Source organism: Equus caballus, chromosome 8 (genome assembly GCF_041296265.1).
Source record: "Equus caballus isolate H_3958 breed thoroughbred chromosome 8, TB-T2T, whole genome shotgun sequence".
NCBI lineage: Eukaryota > Metazoa > Chordata > Mammalia > Perissodactyla > Equidae > Equus > Equus caballus.
The window spans coordinates 48,891,205-48,912,459 of NC_091691.1; the positions used below are offsets into that span (position 1 = coordinate 48,891,205).

Below are 21,255 nucleotides of genomic sequence, written 5' to 3' on the forward strand. Positions count from 1 at the left end.
CAGTCAGTGTTGGGGGAGAGGGATGGTTTTGAATAGGCAGTGCCTGTCGATTAAATTGTTCCCAGCCAAGTTCCCACAGATTTATGCTTGAGTCTTAGGGTCCTTGGGAGACAATGAAGGAAGAGCTAAAGCTGAGTTGAGAGATTTAAGAACCCTGGAAATTAGTGATTTCATCAGTAACAGGAGACTTGCTCTTGACACAGATCTTGATACCCTTGGCTCAGGTATTTACCACCTTTGGGTAGATGTTGGCAGTGGGACACTTGCATGACCCTGAAAGTGAGTGCCTCCTGAAATTTTACACCTAGGCACCCTACTCCCAGCCCTGGTTAGCAGTCATGGACAGCAGTGATGGCAATTTTGGTGACAACTTGATGCTAGTAGGAGAAAAAAAAAATAGTGAGTTTCATAGGAAGCCATCATGTGTAGTCTTTGAAACACTCATAAAAAGACAGTTACTCCATGACCACATCTAGGACAAATCTTGGGGTGCCCTCAGAAAAATATGCGCTGTTATCTCACATCATTTGTGGCACATGGTGGGCTAAAAATATAACAATGACTCAAACAATCATATACATTTTATTACATATGAAGACTTAGGTGTTGTATGGATATATAAATTCCCCTTCCACAAATCACAGTGTGTTTGGTATATTATAGTCCTCCTGGAAAGCTACAGAGAAGTTGTGGCCACGCAGTTATGTTATTTCCCAATAATAATGAAAGAAACAAGTATATTTCTTAAGGAAGGGGTATAGTGCTAGTAGTCAGGAGAAGAGCAAATAGCAGTGGCCTGCTGCCCTGGAAACAGCCTGGTGTCCTAGCAACAAGAACATTCATTTGTCTGGCCTGTCCTGGAGTTCTGTCAACACAGGTGAAGGGCTTACCTACAGAGCTTAAGTAATAGCCTTTCTGTTCCAGAGTAAAGCTAGGTCCGTATAAGTAAACTTGGAAGTGGAGGAGAAAACAAATCATTCTGCCGAGCAGTCAGTGGTTTGGAAGCTAAAAGGACAGCAATGTAAGAGCTAAGTTTATTCACATCTACTCTTCATCTAGATGGGTTAAAGATAAGTTTCTTTCTTTAATTGTTGGCTCTCCTAAAGGAAGGATAAAAAATGTGGTGGAAGTGGCCAATGCCATGACCGATGGCTCTGCTCCCCCTGCCACCTTTGGGTTAATAAGTGCAGTATTTTCCCCTAACTTCACTTGACATATGTCTCTGTTTTAAGACACAAAGACTAGGGGAAAAGGAAAGGCATATCTTGGTAGTGATTTGAAAGTGGTAGCTTCCCTTTTTCCTCATATTTTAGTTGTAATCCATAAAATCTGTGAGAACAGTTGAGATTTTTGCTCTGGAAAATGTTCAGAATATCTCATGAGACCCATAGGAAATCTCAAATGATTGGAACTGGCTATTACATAGCATACAGGGCATATTTTCTGAGGCCAGAGCAGAAACTTGATAGGATTTATACCCTGCCCTCTACCCTCTTTTTTTAAAAAAACCCTTCCTTTCTCTATTTCTCCGTTTTTCCACTTTTTCACATTTATTTAATATGTGCCAGGAATTATTCTAAGCCTCCTGAATCATCATTGCTTTCCCTACAATTCCAGAGATTTACAAAAATAGTAAGTACCACACAAGCAAATACTGACTTTCAACAGTGATGAGTTCAATATTAGATCAGATATGTCCTCAGAGAGCTAGATGAATTGGGAACCTCAGTGCTGCTGTTTGGGGGAACCAGTTTTTCAATGCTTAGTCAGTATTTTAAAAAAACTAACAGGGAGGTGCCGGCCCCATGGCATAGTGGTCAAGTTTGCATGCTTTGCTTCAGTGGCCCAGGGTTTGCAGAATTGGATCCTGGGTGCAGACCCAGCACCACTCATTGAGCCATGCTGCGGCAGCATCCCACATAAAATAGAGGAAGATTGGCACAGACGTTAGCTCAGCAACAGTCCTCCTCAAGCAAAGAGAGGAAAATTAGCAACAGATTTTAGCTCAGAGCCGATCTTCCTCACCAAAACAAACAAACAGAAAACTAACAAAGAGCATTTACGTCAGCATCATGGTAGAGTGAACTCTTCCCTTAGTCTCCCCCCACCAAGATACAATGAAAAGGACATTCATAAACCAACAGAGAACATTCACACAGCACAATAGATGTCTGAGAGATCCACACAGCCATATGTCTGAAGGTGGGGGTGTTGGAACCCGAGGGGAGGCAGTGGAAGGAGGTAAGGAGATCTCCTCTCGTTCCCTGAGCAACAGTGATCTAGGGCACAGGACCTTGTGCAGTGGCCAGAGTGTGACTCTCAGAGGAGAACGTTCCTCCATGGGAACATTCTTCCTCTCAGAGTTGACTCCCAACCTGCGGGAACACTCCACACCAAGGCAGCTAAGCAATTGGTGGGCATCCACACCAAGCTAAGCAGCCCAAGTCGGCAGACAGCAAGTGCAGAGCAGGGCCCCAAGGGATTGTGCACGTGAAAGAAATCTCCCCTCTTCCCCTCCTACCTTGTACACCAACTTGGCCAGTCAGCCAGAACAGGGATCCCTGCCAGAGCACCTGCACATACATGTGTAAAGCAGCATAGGCCAGCAGGCAAAGGTAGACAGGCCCTATAGGCACAGCTCCCCAAGGACAGGTATGTCAGCCAGGGATCACAGAGGGCTCAGAAGACACAGCTCCTGCCCCGTCACCCAGTGGTGGCAGGTGGAATCTGCGACCAGATACTACCACTATGCAACAGCAAAAGTCTACCCCATCAAATAGCATGAGAAGGTATATTAATGCTCCAGACCAGAAGGAAAATGATAAGTGCCCAGAAATCAATCCCAAAGTCACAGGAATTTAGAATCTAAATGACAGAGAATTCAAAATAGCTATTATAAAGAAACTCAATGAGTTACAAGAAAACTGACAGTTTAATGATCTCAGGAATAAAATTAATGAACACAGGGAATTCTTCACAAAAGATTGAAACTATTAAAAAAAATCGGAAATGTTGGAGATGAAAAACATAATGAATGAGATAAAGGATAACCTGGAATCCTTAGAAAATAGAGCTGATATTATAAAGGACAGAATCAGTAATTTAGAGGAGAGAAATATAGAAATGCTGCAGATGGAGGAGAGAGAACTAAGACTAAAAAGAAATGAAGAAATTCTCTGAGAAATATTCAACTCAGGTAATGCAACATAAAGATAATAGGTATTCCAGAGGGAGGAGAGATGGAAAAAGGAACAGAGAGCTTGTTCAAAGAAATAATAGCTGAGAATTCCCTAAACCTGCAGAAGGAGCTGGAATTACATGTAAATGAAGCTAGCAGAACTCCTAATTATATCAAGGTAAAAAGACCTTCTTCAAGGCATATAGTAGTAGAACTGGCAAAAGTCATTGACAAAGAAAAAATATTAAGGGCAACAAGGCAGAAGAAAATAACCTGCAAAAGGAATCCCTATCAGGCTTTCAATGGATTTATCAACAGAAACCTTACGGGCTAGGAGAGAGTGGAATGACATATTCAAAATTCTGAAAGACAAAAACTTTCAGCCAAGAATTCTCTATCCAGTGAAACTATCCTTCAGATATGATGGAGAAATAAAACTTTCCCAGATAAACAAAAGCGGAGGGAATTCATCACCACAAGAGCCCCCTCTACAAGAAATGATCAAGAAGGACCTCATACCTGAGGAGAAAAAAAAGGGTTTACAAAGTCTTAAGCAAGGAGACAAATAGAGAAAATCAGAAAATTTCAGCTCTCTATCAGAACAGATTAGCAAACAATTATAACAGCAAAGATAAAGGGAAGGAAAGCATCAAAAATAACAATAATCACAAGGGAAATACAGAACAACCAGAAAATGAATGATAAAAAGGCAGCATTAAGCCCTCATATATCAATAAAAACTCTAAGTGTAAGTGGACTGAATTCTTTAATCAAAAGACACAGAATGACTGGATGGATTAAAAAACAAGACCCAACAACATGCTGCCTCCAGGAAACATATCTCAACTCTAAAGACAAACACAGGCTCAGAGTGAAGGGAGGGAAGACAATACTCCAAGCTAATGGCAAACAAAAGAAAGCAGGTGTTGCCATACTTAAATATTTAAGACAAAGTAGACTTCAAGATAAAACAGGCAGTGAGAGACAAAGAGGGGCAGTATATAATGATAAAAGGGACACTCCACCAAAAGGACATAACACTTATAAATATATATGCACCTAAAACAGGAACACCAAAGTACATAAAGCAACTATTAACAGACCTAAAAGGAGATATTAACAGCAACACAATAACAGTAGGGGACCTCAACACCCCACTTACATCAATGGATAGATCATCCAGACAGAAAGTCAACAAGGAAATAGTGGAATTAAATAAAAAGCTACACCAGATGGACTTAATAGATACATATAGAACATTCTGTCCAAAAACCAGAATACACATTCTTCTCAAGTGCACATGGAACATTCTCAAGGGTAGACCATATGTTGGGAAACAAGGCGAGGCTCAATAAATATAAGAAGATTGAAATCATATCAAGCATCTTTTTTGACCATAATGCTATGAAACTAGAAATCAACTATAAGAAAAAAAGCTGGGAAACTGACAAATATGTGGAGACTAAACAACATGGTACTGAACAACTAACGAATCACTAAATAAATTAAAGGAGAAATAAAAAATATCTGGAGTCAAATGAAAATGAAAATACGCCATACCAACTCATATGAGATGCAGCAAAAGCAGTCCTAAGAGGGAAATGCATAGCAATACAGGCCCACCTTAACAAACGAGAAAAATCTCAAGTAAGCAATCTTAAACTACATCTAACAGAATTAGAAAAAGAAGAACAAACAAAGCCCAAAGTCAGCAGAAGGAGAGAAATCATAAAAAGTAGAACAGAAATAAATGAAAGTGAAACCAAAATACAGTAGAAAGGATCAATGAAACTAACAGTTGGTTCTTTGAGAAGGTAAATAAAATTGACAAACCCTTAGCCAGACTCACTAATAAAAAGAGAAGTCTCAATAAATAAAATTAGAAATGAAAGAGGAGAAATTACAACAGATACCAAAAAAATACAAAGGACTATAATAGAATTCTATGAAAAGGCATATGACAACAAATTGGACAATCTAAAAGAAATGGATAAATTCTTAGACTCATACAACCTCCCAAAACTGAATCAAGAAGAAATAGAGAATCTAAATAGACCAATCACAAATAAAGAGGTTGAAACAGTAATCAAAAACCTCCCAAATAATAAAGGTCCAGGACCAGTGGCTTCTCTGGAGAATTCTACCAAACATTCAAAGAAGATTTAATACCTATCCTCCTCAAACTACTCCAAAAAATTGAAGAAGATGGAACACTTCTTAACTCATTCTATGAGGCAAACATCACACTGATCCCAAAGCCAGACAAGGACAACACAAAGAAGGAAAATTACAGACCATTATCACTGATGAACATAGATGCGAGAATCCACAGCAAAATATTGGCAAACCGAATACAGCAATATATTACAATCAAGTGGGATTTATACCGGGGATTTAGAGGTGGTTCAACATCCACAAATCAATCAATGAGATACACCACATTAACAAAATGAGGAATAAAAACCACAAGATCATCTCAACAGATGCAGGGAAAGCATTTGACATGATACAACATCCATTTATGATAAAAACTCTCAATTAAATGGGTACAGAAGGAAAGTACCTCAACATAATAAAGGCCATATGTGACAAATCCACAGCCAACATCATACTCAATGGGGAAAGACTGAAAGTAATCCCTCTGAGAACAGGAACAAAACAAGTGTGCCCACTCTTGCCACTCTTATTCAGTATAGTACTGGAGGTTTTGGCCAGAACAATTAGGCAAGAAAAAGAAATAAAAGGAATCCAAATTGGCAAGGAAGAAGTAAAACTCTCACTGTTAGCAGACAGCATGATTTTATATATAGAAAACTGTAAAGAATGAATTGTATTATGTTTCAGCTGATTACATTTAATTAACCAGTAAAAGGAAAGCGCAAACAGATGAGAGAACTTTTTGGAGTATGATTGACAAGCAAAAAACAAATGATGCTGAGTTGATGGTATGAGGCAAGTTTCAGCAGAGCATAAGCAGAAAAAAGGAAACAGTCACAGATAAAGCCAATAAATGTAAAGGCAGAGAGTCTTGAAGAAGATAATGAAAGAAAATTTTTGTTAGAAGTGCATGTAGAGAAAGTTATATGTGTGTATGTTGTTGATAGCTTAAATAAACACCCAAATATATTTTATTTTAAGCAATGCCTTTAATTAAATGTAAACAGTAAATTCAGTAATGTCAACTTCTATTTTAGTAACATGTTTAAAGCAGATTACAAATCTCCTAGTAATGATGTAGCCACAGTTCTTCTTGAAAAAAAAATTGTTTCTCCTCAGCAGTTGGTTCTGAAAGACAATGTACTTGTAGAAAAAAATTTAGCACCAAAGAGGTATTATTTTATTAGCAAAGTATGTGGATTTTTCTTACAGTATGCTCATTGAAATGCATTTAATTTTTCAAAGGAGAGTTCTACACAGGGTTCAACAAAAAGTTTAACAAAAGTTTTAAAGCCTTGTTAAAGATTTCCTAAGAGTTCTCATCTCACTTGCTTTCATTTAACTTCTGCTTCTCTGTGGTCACTACTCCTGCGCAAGAAGCAATTTTGCAAGCATTTATATGGCTGTGAGCCATGTATGAGTCAATTAGATTGCCTATTTTTTAAAATCTCTCTAACAGTTTATAAAACAGACTAACCCCTTCTCTCACACTGCATCAGGCCTGGATTCTTCCCTTTTGAGGAAGAATACGTTAGACCAAAAAAAAAAAAAAGCATCTCAGTGAGATCATGGCAGAAAGTTACTACCAAACTCTTCTCCCTCTCCTCCTAAGAATGATAGACAAACTCCTCCTGAGATCTATTTGAAACACACCTGCAATGCTAAGAAAACAGCAATTCTTTAGTGGCAAGATCCAACAGATTCTTTCATCCGTAACACCCCCTCCCCCAGCCCCTTATTCTTCCAGATTTGCGTGTGTTAGATTGACTAAGCCATGTTGCTTATCGAAATTGCAAATAACTTCCTATGAGAAACCCACTTTCCATGAATACAGGTCACTATAGATAGAAGAGGAAGTCAGCAATATGAAACATAATTTTTTCAAAATCACTCTAGGCCAATATTTAACTAAGCTAAATATAATGGACTAATAAAAAGAGTAGCATGGATAATACAAAAACAGGAGGTAGAAAAAATGTTTTTAATTGCCTTTGGGGGCAGCAGACTTGCCTTCCTTCCTCTTTTCTTCCTTCCTTCCTTCTGTCCTTCATTCCTATGTGCTGATGAAGCTAATATTAGCATTAGTTCATATTCCCTGAGCACAGGGCAGTTGCCAAGGGCACTAGGGATGAGAAGTGGACTAACAGAGTGTTGAAAAAATTCAACCTGGAATTTCTGCTTCATGTCTTTGCGTCATAAGAACTACTTGGCCTGCCTTTATAAGATAATTAGATGCTATTTTATTCTACATACACTTTATGTATTTGGTAATACAGCAATTGATGTTGGCCCTTAGCTGTCTAGGAGCAGGGATTGGACTGCTTTTTGCTTATTGCTACAGCCCAAGAATCTACCAGAGCATAACATAGAATAGGCACTCAATAAATATTGAGGGATAAAGTGACTTTGGTTTACTTTTTCTCAATATTTACAAATGCAAATAAATAAATAAAACAGCATTGAAATAGCCATGCTAAAACTATTTGCACTCACCCAAACACATCACGTTCTCTACATCTCCCTGTTTTTTGACCCATTGTTTACTCAGTGTAGAATTTCTTTTAACCAGCCTTTTGCCTTATAGATTCCTACGTAGGCTTCAAGTTTCAGATGAAGGAATAACACTCCTGTGATGCTTGGGCAGACTCCTCTGTTTTGTGATGTTTCTTCCTACACACAGTACACAGCATCTTGTACATACTGCTCTCTTATGGCACTGTGATTGCTTATTGGCCTAAAAGGATGCCCCCTCCCTAGGCTATGAATTCATTAATGGTAGGAAACATATCTTTTCACCATTCTAGCCCCAATCCTAGCATAGGTCTAATTTTTGGGGGATTTAGGCGATGTCAATTGAATGAAAACCATTTCCTTTCACATCCCAACAGGAAAGTCAGACACCTAATCAAGCAATTGGGATATAACATGATGCATCTTAGGGTAGAAATATGATACAATAAGACTCATAGGAGCACAAAGGAGTGAATAGTTATTTCTCCCTGGATGTTGTGATTAGGCTGTATAGAGGAGATAACGTTTGACATGTCATTGGGATGATAAAAAGGAGTCCACCAAGTGGATAATCTAGAAGAGAGAACTCTATAAGCAAAGATATTAATATATAAAAGTACACAGTGTGGCACTGGAATTTTGCTTTTAGCCAAGATGGAGTAACAGGAACTGAATTTATTCTCTCACCTGATCCAACTGGAAAACCAGACAAAATATATGAAATGATGGTTTCAAGATATTATGCAGAAGTAGCAAAGGACAGGGATGGATGCAAGGTGGGAAACAAGTAAGATGGGCCCCATGATTGTCCCAACTTACCTAGAGAGAGCTTCCTGGCCGTGGTTCAGGGAGAAGGAACCCAGGCAGGGCCCACTGGTGTCCCTGAGTTGAGGAGATGGAATTGGGAGTCTCAGCAGGCCCGGGTGCCTATTGTCTACAAAGAAAAGTACTAGATCTACAAAGAGAAAGAACTCCAGAGACCTTAAAAGATCACCTGGAGTCTTCAGCTGAATATTGATTAACACGTACCCATAAAGAAACTACCTGAGGCTGGGGAAAGAATAACCAAAAGGATTAAAAGGAATAATTCCTGGAGTTAATCCATGGATGGAAATGGTTTTTGTTCCCATAGCTAGAGTGGAAAACCTCATCATTCACAGAATATAGGACAGAAAGTTTTGCCTCAGTAGTGGGACGAAGTTAGCCCTAGACTCAAAGCTGCTCTAGTTCCACCTAAAGAAGCACAAAAGCAAGAATGTGCATTAGTTTTCTATTGCTGTGTAACAAACTGGTACAAATTTAGGAGTTTAAAGCAACACCGAACTTATCTCACAGTTTCTGTGGGTTAGGAGTCCAGGTACAGTTTAGCTGGTTCCTCTGCTCAGGGCCTCACCAGGCTGAAATGAGGTGGGGTGTTGGCTGGGGCTATGATTCTCATCTGAGGCTGGGGGGTCCTCTTCTAAGACCATTCAGGTTGTTGGCAGAATTCACTTCCTTGCAGTTATATGACAGAGATCCCTGTTTTCTTGCTAGCTGTTGATCTGGGACCACTTTTAGGTCCCAGAGGGCCCTATAGGCAATAGACCAGTGGGAGTATGGTCTCTAATGCTTCATCTTGTTTTAAACGTTCCTCTGATTTGGTCAGGCCCACTCAGGATGATGTCTCACTCCCTGATGTGGTTCTAAATGTATGTAGAGGAAATATTTAAGACAATTATATTAAAAACAGGGATGGGTAAAGGGATATGAGACAAACATGGTTTCTACACTTTATTTAGACTAATAATTGTCAACACCAGTAAACTGTGATAAGTTGAACATATATAAAATGTAATACTTAGAGCAATCACTAAAAAAGCTATACAAAGAGAGCTATGCAAACATACCATAGATCATAACAATGGAATTGTAAAAAATGCTCACATAACCCATTGGAAAGCAGGAAAAAGAACACAGAGAAGCAAAAAAGGGAGAGAATAAACACAAAGCAAAAAATAAAATGGCACATTTAAGTCCTAAAATAACAATAATTACATTAAATGTAAATGGTCTAAAAAAAAAAAATGTAAATGGTCTAAAACACCCATGAAAACTTACTATAAAGCTGAAATAATTAAGACAGTTTGGTATTGGTGGAAGAATAGACAAATAGATCAATGGAACAAAATAGAGAGCCCAGAAATAGACTCCCATAAATATAGTCAACTGATCTTTGACAAAGGAGCAAAAGCAATATAATGGAGCAATAGTTTTTTCAACAAATGATACTGGAATAAGTGGATGTCCACATGCAAAAAAAATGAATCTGGGGGGCTGGCCCCGTGGCTGAGTGGTTAAGTTCGCGCACTCCGCTGCAGGCGGCCCAGTGTTTCGTTGGTTCGAATCCTGGGCGTGGACATGGCACTGCTCATCAAACCACGCTGAGGCAGCATCCCACATGCCACAACTAGAAGGACCCACAACGAAATATACAACTATGTACCGGGGGGCTTTGGGGAGAACAAGGAGAAAAATAAAATCTTTAAAAAAAAAAAAATGAATCTGGACACAGACCTTACACTCTTCACAAAAATTAAGTCAAAATGGATCACAGACCTCAATGTAAAATGCAAACTAGAAAACTGCTGGAAGATAACAAGGAGAAAACCCATGATCATGGATATGGTGATGACTTTTTAGATTTGACACCAAAGACATGATCCATGAAATGAATAATTGATAAGTTGGACTTCATTAAGATTAAAAATTTCTACCCTGAGAGAGACAATGTCAACAGAATGAGCAGATGTGTCACAGAACAGTTGAAATATTTGCACATATTTTGCAAAATATCTGATAAAAGACTGTTATTCAAAATATACAAAGAACACTTAAAACTAAACAATAAGAAAATGGACAATCAGATTAAAAAATGGGCAAAAGACCTTAACAGACACCTCACCAAAAAAGATATACAGATGGCAAATAAGCGTATGAAAAGATGCTCAATATCATATGTCCTTAGGGAATTGAAAATTAAAGAAACAATGAGATACCACTACATACCTGTTAGAAAGGCCAAAATCTGGAACACTGACAACACCAAATGCTGGTGAGGATGTGGAGCAACAGGAACTCATTCATTGTTGGTGGGAATGTAAAATGATCAGCCACTTTGGAAGACAGTTTGGAAGTTTCTTACAAAACTAAACATACTCTTAACATATAATCCAGCAATCACACTCCTTGGCATTTACCCAAAGGAGTTGAACACTTATGTCCACATGAAAACCTTCACGTAGATGTTTATGGCAGCTTTATTCATAATTTCCAAAACTTGGAAGCAACCAATATGTCCTTCAGTGGGTGAGTAGATAAACTGTGGTATACTCAGACAATGGAATATTATTTAGCACTAAAAAGAAATGAGCTCTCAAGCCATGGAAAGACATGAAGGATACTGAAGTGCATATTACTAGACGAAAGGAGCCAATTTGAAAAGGCTACATCCTGTATGATTCCAACTCTATGACATTTAGGAAAAGGCAAAACAATGGAGACAGTAAAATATCAGTGGTTGTCAAGAGTTATGGGGGAGAGAGGGATGAATCGGCAAAGCACAGAGGATTGTTAGGGCAGTGAAACTATTCTGTATGACACTGTAATGGTGGATACATATAATTATACTTTTGTCCAAACCCATAGAATGTACAACAGCAAGAGTGAACCTTAAGGTAAACTATGGACTTTGGGTGATAATGGTGTGTCAATGTTGGTTCACCGATTGTAACAAACATATCACTTAGGTGCAGGATGTTGACAGTGGGGAAGTCTCTGAGTATCAGGGGCAGGGACGTATGGCCGCTTCCTGTACTTTCCACTCAACTTTGCTGTGAACCTAAAACTGTCCTGAAAAATAAAGTCTATTAATTTTTTTTCAAAAACGTATTTAAAACTGCTATTTGTGAGTTATTTAGTATGTTTTACAGCATGTTGAAACTTAATTTCTTAGCCACTCAGAGATGGTTTGGAATTTCACTTTTTTTTTCATACTTTTATAATGTTAGATGATAACACAGTACTATCAAAAGATCAGATAACAATATTCCTTCAAGGAGACAAAAGAACTGTAAGAACATAAGTATACTTAGGAGATGCACAATGTGACTATACACACCATATGTTTTATATAAATCTTTGATCTCTTATACTAGATACTAGAGAAAGGAAAGTTTTCCCAGCTTCCTCCTGGAATACAAGTGAAAATAGTATAGGGTCTTTACTTGTGTATTAAGACAGATACGCACAAATACATATAAACACATGCAAATTCACAGACTATGAAGTCAGAGACCTTGTTTGAAATTATGTTTCTGTAGTATACTAGCTTCCTGACATGTATTAATTAATTTATATTCTGAGGCTCAATGTCTTTATCTGTAAAACAGAGATATGTCAGAGATTTATGATAAATTATAATGAGATAATCAAATAAAATTCTAGAACATGCAAGGCACATAGTAAGGGTTTAATAAGCACTGATAAATATAAATATTCATTAAAATTATAAATATTAGCTTTAATTATTACATTCATCCAACACCTTTCTCTGACATTTTATTCCATATAATTTATAGAATTTAAAATAAATATCTTAGTGAAATATGTATATTTGTCTCAACTATGAAAAACTACAAAAAGTGTGTTTAATTAAAAGTTTTACTCTTTTGGAATGCTTTGATTTAAAAATCTGGTCATGAGATTTTAATAGTGAGAAACTGAATATGAAGTGAACAATACACTTATAAATGATTGTCTTTTTCTCTTTCACGAATGCCAGTTCTTAGTCATCATGAATGCATTCTCCCTCTCCCACTTCCCTGTTCAGTGAAAAATGCATAAAACTCAAGTTTATTTAGAGTACAAGCAATTGAGATAATCAAATAATTGAAAATTTTCTATACTTTATATTTGCAAAGGAAATCTCAATCAAAACAAATTCCAAAAAGGCAAGTGATTTGGAGAAATTGAGTTTTTTTCAATTGTCCAGGTTATGCTTTCAACAGTCTTTCCTATAGCTTCCATGAACAGTCATGTTCATGTCAATACATGATGTTCAAAAAGATGATGTGGAAAAACACTAAAATCTTTAAATTATTCTGAATAATGTAAAAACATTCAGTATAATTTGTGCTAAATAAATTATGTAAAGTATAATTTATTGTACTTTATTTTTGTCAACCTACATATTTCAAAAAATACATATACTATATGTGCAGAGATTCTGAAACTATTCTTTGCATAGACTAAAGAGCTGGATTACACGATAAGACTATATTCCAACTTGCATTATCTGAAACAGAAGATATATATCTTGAGCTGTAGTCATGATTGAATATGAATTCTGAGAACTTGAATACTGGTATTGAGGGCAATATATTTTAGAAACATCTGAGGAAAGATTTTTAGCTTTTCAAATTTAGTCTTTAAAAACTAAGATGTACCATGTATATTCATGGAAATATTTTGTATTCTTAAAATACCTTTAAATGAACATGACTTCATTGAAAATAATGTGGGTAGATTGAATCATCTTGCTGAAAATAGAAAGCAGAGGAATTTATATAAAGGATAAAGGACTTTTAAAAAATAATTTGCTCGCAATATATATGTCAAATCATTATGCCGTACACCTTAAGCTTATACAGTGCTGTATGTCAATTATATCTTAATGAAACTGAAAGAAAAAAATTTTGCTGAAATGCCAACTGCTTCACTTCATAAAGTAAAGAAGGAATCTGAAAGAAATATAAGCTAAATGAAAGTATCTTTTCCAATTAAGACTAAATTAATAAGGAGATAAATCTTATTGGTGCATATAAAAAGCAATATTAATAACTAACGTTTACTTAGAGTTTTACAGCTTACTAAATTATTTCTTATCAATTGTATATCTTACTTACTTCTCACAACCACCATCTGAGGGAGGCATTATCATAATCATCATATTCCAGATGAGAAATTTGAGACTCAGAAAGGATATTCCCCATTTTCATCATTTAACTTTTCTGCCAAATCACAACAAAAATATTTTTCCATTTCTTTAGGCAGTAAGAGCTGTTTTCTGGTTTGTAGTTTTTTTGGGTTTTTTTAAGTCTCATGGGAAAAAGCAGTCATGAATAGGTGGCAAGGGATACTGTTTCCTCCACCATTGACACAGCAAGCTATGATGGCTCATACTGTCTTGTTAGGACTAAAAACAACCTAACAAAATTCTCCACTATTCTGAGATCCAGAAATAGATATCAAGTCGATCCTGGCTCCCTCAGGAATTTAGGCTGGCATTTAGGGAGTGGGAGTGTGTGTACTGTGGTATTAGGGGTCACTCTGATGCTCAGCCCCACTGATGTTTACTAGAATATTAGTTTTGGGGAAGTATGGGACAAGAAAACAGGCTAGAGGTCCCAAAATGTAAGAAAAAGCACAACAGAGGGGTCCACACAGGATTTCAAATTTCATTCAATCTACTATTTCAACTAACCGCCATAGAAGGCTTTCTCTTTTGCTAATGTGAGATTGCCTTGTATTTGAAGGGCATACGTTTCAGTCACTACCCAGCTCTCAACTTGTTCTGTAAGCCAAATAATTCTGTTTTTAGAAACATGTCAACTACTTTAGTTTTCTGACAAAATTAGATTAAGATATGTGACTGGGGAGTGTGAGATGAAATACTTCCAGTTCATGAATCCGGAGAACTTATATTGAAGAAGATTTGGAAAAAGAAGTATTAGTATGGATAAAGAGAGGCATTACATAATTAAAAATGGGTAACTCATGAAAAGATGTAACAACCCTAAACGTATGGGCACCTAACAATACGGCTTCAAAATATATGATGCACAAACTAATAAAACTAAAGGGAAAATCCACAGTTATATATGGACACATCAACACTTGTTTCTCAGAAATAGATAGAATGATTTAATAAAAATCAATAGGGTATAAGAGAACAATACTATCAACCAACTTGACCATATTTACATTTATAGAATATTCCACCATCAGCAGAATACATAAGTTTTTCAAACGTACGTGGAACATTTACCAAGATAGATCACAGTCTGGACCATAAAACAAGTCTTAACAAATTTAAAGAATTAAAAACATACATAGAATAGGCGAATTCACAGAGACAGGAAGTAGAATAGAACTTACAAGAGACCGAGGGGAAGGGAGAGTTATTATTTAATGGATGCAGAGTTTCTATTTGGGATGATGAAAAGCTTCTAGAACTATATAGTGGTGATAGTTACACAACATCGTGAATGTAATTAACACCGAATTGCACACTTAAAAACGTTTAAAAATGCAGGGGAAGGGGAGTAAGGCATGGGCACAGGGAGTGAAGGGGAGCACTTATGTGGTGATGGACAAGAAATAGGTACAAGTGAAATCTCACATTGATGTAAACTATTATGAACTCAATTTTAAAAAAAAGTGGATGAAATGAGAAAGAGTTGTCAAGTTATTAAGTTAAGCAACAGAAGAAGTAAAATTAATAATACGACTATCAAACATTGGAAAAGAATGAGATGATTGTAGCGTAAGAAGGCTAAATACTCATTTTTAAAAGTGGAAAGTCAATAGATATTATCTAAAGTTGATAAATCAAGAAATAGAGGTAAAAGTCTATTATTTAGAGCAGCGGTCCCAAATCTTTTTGATCATACAACCCTCTCAGGAAAATATTTCAGAACACAAATCCCTAACATTTATACTTTTACTTATTTATATTCTATGTAAACTTATGACTATACTAATCTATTATATGTATATGGTAACTTACACAAAAATACAAAATAAAAGTATACAAGAATTTAAAAAAATGTTTAAAATGTAGGGGCAGGCTTGTGATTGGTGATTAAGTGTGGTGCGCTCTGCTTTGGTGGCCCAGGTTTGCGGGTTCAGATCCCAGGCACAGACCTGTGCCACTCATCAACCATGCTGTTGCAGCGACCCACATATAAAGTGGAGGAACATTGGCACTAATGTTAGCTCAGGGCTAATCTTCCTCAGGAAAAAAAAAATGTTTAAAATGTAAATTTTATGTTATATATATTTTAAAACAATAGAAGAAACCAGTTGGTACACCCCCCCCCCCCCCCACACACACACATAGTATATTATCTGACCAGGACAGAATTAAACAAGAAAACAATAGAAAGATATCAGGAAAAGTCTCAAATATTTAGAAATTAAACAACACACTTCTAAGTAAACCATATGCCAAAGAGGCAATTTCAACGGAAATTACAAAATATTTTGAACTGAATGAAAACACAACATATAAAAATTTGTGGAACGTAGCCAGTACTTAGAGGAAAATTTACAAAACTGAATGCTTAGATTAGAAAAGAACAAAGGTTTAAAATCAATAACCTAAGCTTTCAGCTTAAGAATCTAGAAAAAGAGGAGCAAATTAAATGCAAAGCAAATAAAGGAAGGAAATAATAAAGATAAGAATGAAAATCAATAAATTTGAGAACAGAAAAATAATAGAGAAAACAACGAAACCAAAAGCTGATTCCTTGAAAAGACGAGTAGTATTTATAAATCTCTAGCCAAACTAACCAAGAAAAAAGACTATGCAAACTACTAACATTAGGAGTGAAAGGGGTCCATTGCTAGAGACACCACAAACATAACAAGGACAATAGGGGCATATGATGAAAAAATTGATTCCCAGAAATACAATAACTTAGATAAAATAGAACAATTCTTGTGATGAAAGACACAAATTAACAAAGCTCCCCCAAGAAGAAATGGATAATCTGAATATCTTCTAAAGAAACTGAACTTATGGCTTAAAACTTCTGACAAAGAAAACTCTAGGATTCACTAATGAATTATATCAAACACTTAAAGATATTATAACAATTCTACACAAACTCTACCAGAAAATGGTAGAAGGAACTCATTGTGTGAGTCTAGTGTTACCATGAGAGTGAAACAAACAAAAAAGAGAAAGAAAAAGAAGAGAGAAAAAAGAAAGAAAGAGAATATAAATATAGACACAGAAAAACCTTTAAAATTTTTATTAAGTTGAAACCAACAATATAGAGAAAGGGTAATATTTTATGGTAAGTTGAGTGTTTATCCAAGGAATGGAATGTTGGTTTAACATTTAACAATCTATGTAATTTACCATAGTATCAGAATAAAAAAGAAAAACCACACAATCATTTCAACAGATGCAGGAAAAACATCCATATTTGAATTTTTTAAAAGTTTATCAAACAAAGAATAGAAAGAAACTTCCCCATTTTAATAGAGGGCACCTGTAACTAACATAATGGTGAAAGACTGAATGTTTTCCCCTATGATCAGATACAAGGAAAGGATGTCCACTCTCATTGCTTCTATCCAACACGGTACTGGAGGGCCAAACCAGTGCGATAAGACAAGAAAAAAAAATAAGATAAATACAGATTGAAAAGAAAGAAGTCTGTCTCTATTGGTTGACAATAAGTGGAAAACCCCAAAGAATACATAAAACAGCTATTGGGACTAATAATTTAAGAAAGTCACAGGATTCAAGATCAGTATACAAACATCAATTGTCCTTCTATAAACTAGAAAAAACTGTTAGAAACTAAAATATGAAAAGAATACTATATACAATAGCATAAAAAATGAAATAATTAGGTATAATCTAACAACATAAGTGATAAAAATTATAAATTATTGATGTAAGAAGTAAAAGACCCAAATAAATGGAGAGTATACTGTGTTTATGCATTGGAAAGCTTAATATTATTAGGATGTCAATTCTCCCCAAGTTGATCTATAGATTGAATGTAATCTCAATCAAAATCTCAGCAAAGTGTTTTGTAGAAATTAGCAAGATGATTCTAAAATTCACATGGATAAACAAAGGCCAAAACAACCTTGAAATATACTACTTACACTACTTGATTAAAACTTATTATAAAGCTACAGTTATCAAGATAGTGTAGTACCAGTAAAAAAACAAACATATAGATCAATTGAATAGAATACTGAGTCCAGAAATAAACTCATACAAAATTAGTCAATTGATTTTTGACAAAAATGCCAAAGACATTCAATGGTGAAAGGATAGTTTTTCAGCAACTGATCAAACAATTTGACATCCATATGCAAAACTAAAAAAGAACTATCTTTCTATTGTTGACTTATAATATAATTTTATTATGGTCCATTAACATACTTTGTATGATTTGTGTGTGTGTGAGGAAGATTGTCCCTGAGCTAACATCTGTGCCAATCTTCCTCTATTTTGTATGTGGGTTGCTGCCACAGCATGGCTTGATGAGCAATGTGTAGGTGCGCGCCCGGGATCTGAACCTGGGAACCCAGGGCCACCAAAGCAGAGCACACTGAATTTAACCACTACAGCACTGGGCCAGCCCCAACTTTGTATGATTTGAATTTAAATTAGTCAAGGTTTGCTTTTGCTTCATGTATTTTATTTAAAGCCTTGTTATTAGGTGCATACCCATTTAGGATTGTTGTGTCTTCTTGGTAAAGTGACCATTTTATAAATCTGTAATGTCCTTTTTTATCCTGAATAATATTGCTTGTTCAGAAGTCTATTTTCTCTGATATTAAAATAGCCACTCCAGGTTCTTTTTGATTGTTGTTTGCATGGTACATCTTTTTCCATCCTTTTACTTTTAACCTATCTAAGTCTTTATATTTAAACTAGGTTTCTTAAGACCAGTATGTAGAATTTTTTTTTAATCCAATATGACTACTTTGGTCTTTTAATTGGTGTGTTTAGACAATTTACATTTAATGTAATTATTGGTGGTGTTGGATTTAGGTCTATTATTTTACTATGTGTTTTCTGTTTATTCTGTCTCCTTTTTTGTTCCCATGTCCCCCTTTTCTTGTCTTCTTTTGGACAGTTTGAATAGTTTTAGTATTCTACTCTATTTTTTCTGTTGCTTTACCTCATGGAGCTTATTATAGTATCTGCTTTAAAGTCTTTGTCTTATAATGTCTATTCAACATCTGTGTCATCTCGGGGTTGGCATCGGTCGTCTTTTCCCTTGAGAATTGGTCTCATTTTCCTGGTCCTTTGCTTATCAAGTAATTTTGGATTGTATTCTGGACTTTTGAATATTAAATTATGCAGATATGAATCCTGTTAAAATTCTCTAAGGGATGTTATTCTTTATTATTATTATTAATATCATTATTACTGTTTTAGCAGGTGATCAACCTGTTGACTTCAGACTGCAAGTTTTTAAAAGCGCTTTCTAGACGTCAGGCAAGACAGCTGGGTGTGCAGTGTCCTGGGACCCTTGAGCAAGCCAGCAGATCCTCTGTGTCCCCAGGGACTCCAGCCCACACCATGGCGGATTCCGAGCTTCGCTCGGCCCCCGGCTGCTGCGTCCACTGCACCAACTTCTTGCGCAGCCGAAAGGGAATTCTCCTGTTTGCTGAGATTATATTTTGCCTGATGATTGTGATCTGCTTCAGTGTCTCAGCACCAAAATACTCCAGCCTGTCGGTGGTGGAGCTGATCCTTGCTGTTTTCTTTTTTGTCATCTACATGTGTGACCTGCACCCCAAGATACGATTCATCAACTGGCCTTGGAGTGATTTCTTCCGAACCTTCATAGCAGCGATCCTCTATCTGACCACCTCCATTATTGTCCTTGTTCAGAGAGGACACCGCTCCAAAATCACCGCAGGGGCACTGGGCTTAGTTGCCACGTGCCTCTTTGGCTATGATGCCTATGTCACCTTACCCTGGGAGAAATAAAGACATATAGTAGCCTCTACTGAACCGCAGATGGCCCGGTGTAGGTGAACTCTCTTCATTTCTCTCTGCAATCTGTAAATAACTCCTCCATCGAATTAATCCCTCTCGGGCCCTACAACACTCCCAGCCAACTCCCAGCCCCTTTTGAGGTAAATCTGCCTTTCTCGGGAGAATTTGTCTTCTAGCAGGCCATTCAACCCTCCTGGGTGTGGCCACGTTTGTGGGTGTGCCTAGGTCCCCCTTCCTTCTGCAGCATCCAAAAGGAGACGCCAGTTTCGCCTGGACTATGCCCCCACTTAAGCCACAAACTGAAGGAGGAAGGTGCGTCAGATTTCAGACTTCAGGTCCCGGGTTATGACCCACTCCCAATCACCTCCCCAGTGTGGGGGCTGGGTCTGTGGAGGGATAAATACGTAATCGACAGGTATTAGAAAGGCAAAAAAAATCATTTTCTGTGGGCAGTGGTTCCAATCTTAGTTCAGTTTCCAAACCTTGTTGATACTGCTTTAGGTCTGTTCAACACATGCTTCTCCAAGAGGTTAGTCTGAGCCCTGGTTGGTCATTTAAATCATAGTTCTAGGCTCGAAACGTTTGCTGTGCTGCCTTGAGTCTGTCCCTTGCGTCTGCAGCTCAGGGGGAAACTGAGGGCTTGGACAGTTTCTTACACAGTATTGAGGCATCCTCTTCTCTAGCTTACTTCTCTCCAGGATTTCTCCTACACTCTCTGCCCCACAGAGTCCCCTTTTCTCAGTTCTGTGCAGAAAGATTAGGTTTATTCTACAGTTTTAACCGCCCATATCACTGCTGCTGAGCAGCTCTGCACTTGAGATCTGCCCTTGGGGCAAAGCCACAGGAGAAAATAGGGTGAAAAGTGGAAAACTCATTCTCAAATGTGTTCATCCTTCAAGTTTTGACCCCACTCCACAATCTGCCTGATTCTGTTTAATTTTAAGAGTCCTCAGGGGGCTGGCCCCATGGCATAGTGGTTAAGTTCAGTGCACTCCACCTCGGTGGCCAAGGGTTCACAGGTTCGGATCCCAGGCATGGACCTAGACCACTCATCAGCCATGCTGTGGTGGTGACCCACATATAAAGTGGAGGAAGATTGGCACAGATGGTAGCTCAGGGCTACTCTTCCTCAAGCAAAAAAAGAGGAGGATTGGCATCAGATGTTAGCTCAGAGCTAATCTTCCTCAGAAAAAAAAAAAAAGTCCTCAGGTAATTGTTTTTGCATATTTTGTCCAGAGTTTTTAGTTGTAATCAGCAGGAGAGATAGGCTGCAGTGGATGTACTCTATCTAGGTCAGAATTGGAATCCATATCCTGATGTTTGATGTAAGAAAAAAATTTTCTAAGGATTTTGGTACAGATCTATAAAATTAATATAGTGGAAGAGTGAGGCCTTGGAGATTACACAGTCCAATGGAACTCCCTCAGTAGTTTCCTGGGATAGGAATGGCGTAAGAGTGCTAAGTATAGACAGTACCAATCAAGTGTATTCTTAAAATAACTGACCCAAGTCAGAACTCAAGCATGCTAGTTATGCTGTGATGTCTTGATGCCCCTTCTCATACTCTTCTTCAGTGGGTAGCCTTGCACAAACATCCTTTATTGATGTC

General features: G+C 37.1%; 1 long non-coding RNA gene across 2 annotated transcripts; it reads left to right on the forward strand.

The window, feature by feature from the left end:
- The first annotated feature begins 833 nt into the window (after positions 1 to 833).
- Positions 834 to 19,666, forward strand: LOC100060610 (uncharacterized). 2 transcript variants are annotated; one of them, XR_011420959.1, is made up of 2 exons: positions 834 to 1,021; positions 19,083 to 19,666. It is a non-coding gene; the product is annotated as an uncharacterized lncRNA (long non-coding RNA). The 2 variants fall into 2 exon arrangements; XR_011420958.1 differs by having other exon boundaries at positions 838 to 1,021; positions 19,080 to 19,666.
- The last annotated feature ends 1,589 nt before the right edge of the window (positions 19,667 to 21,255 follow it).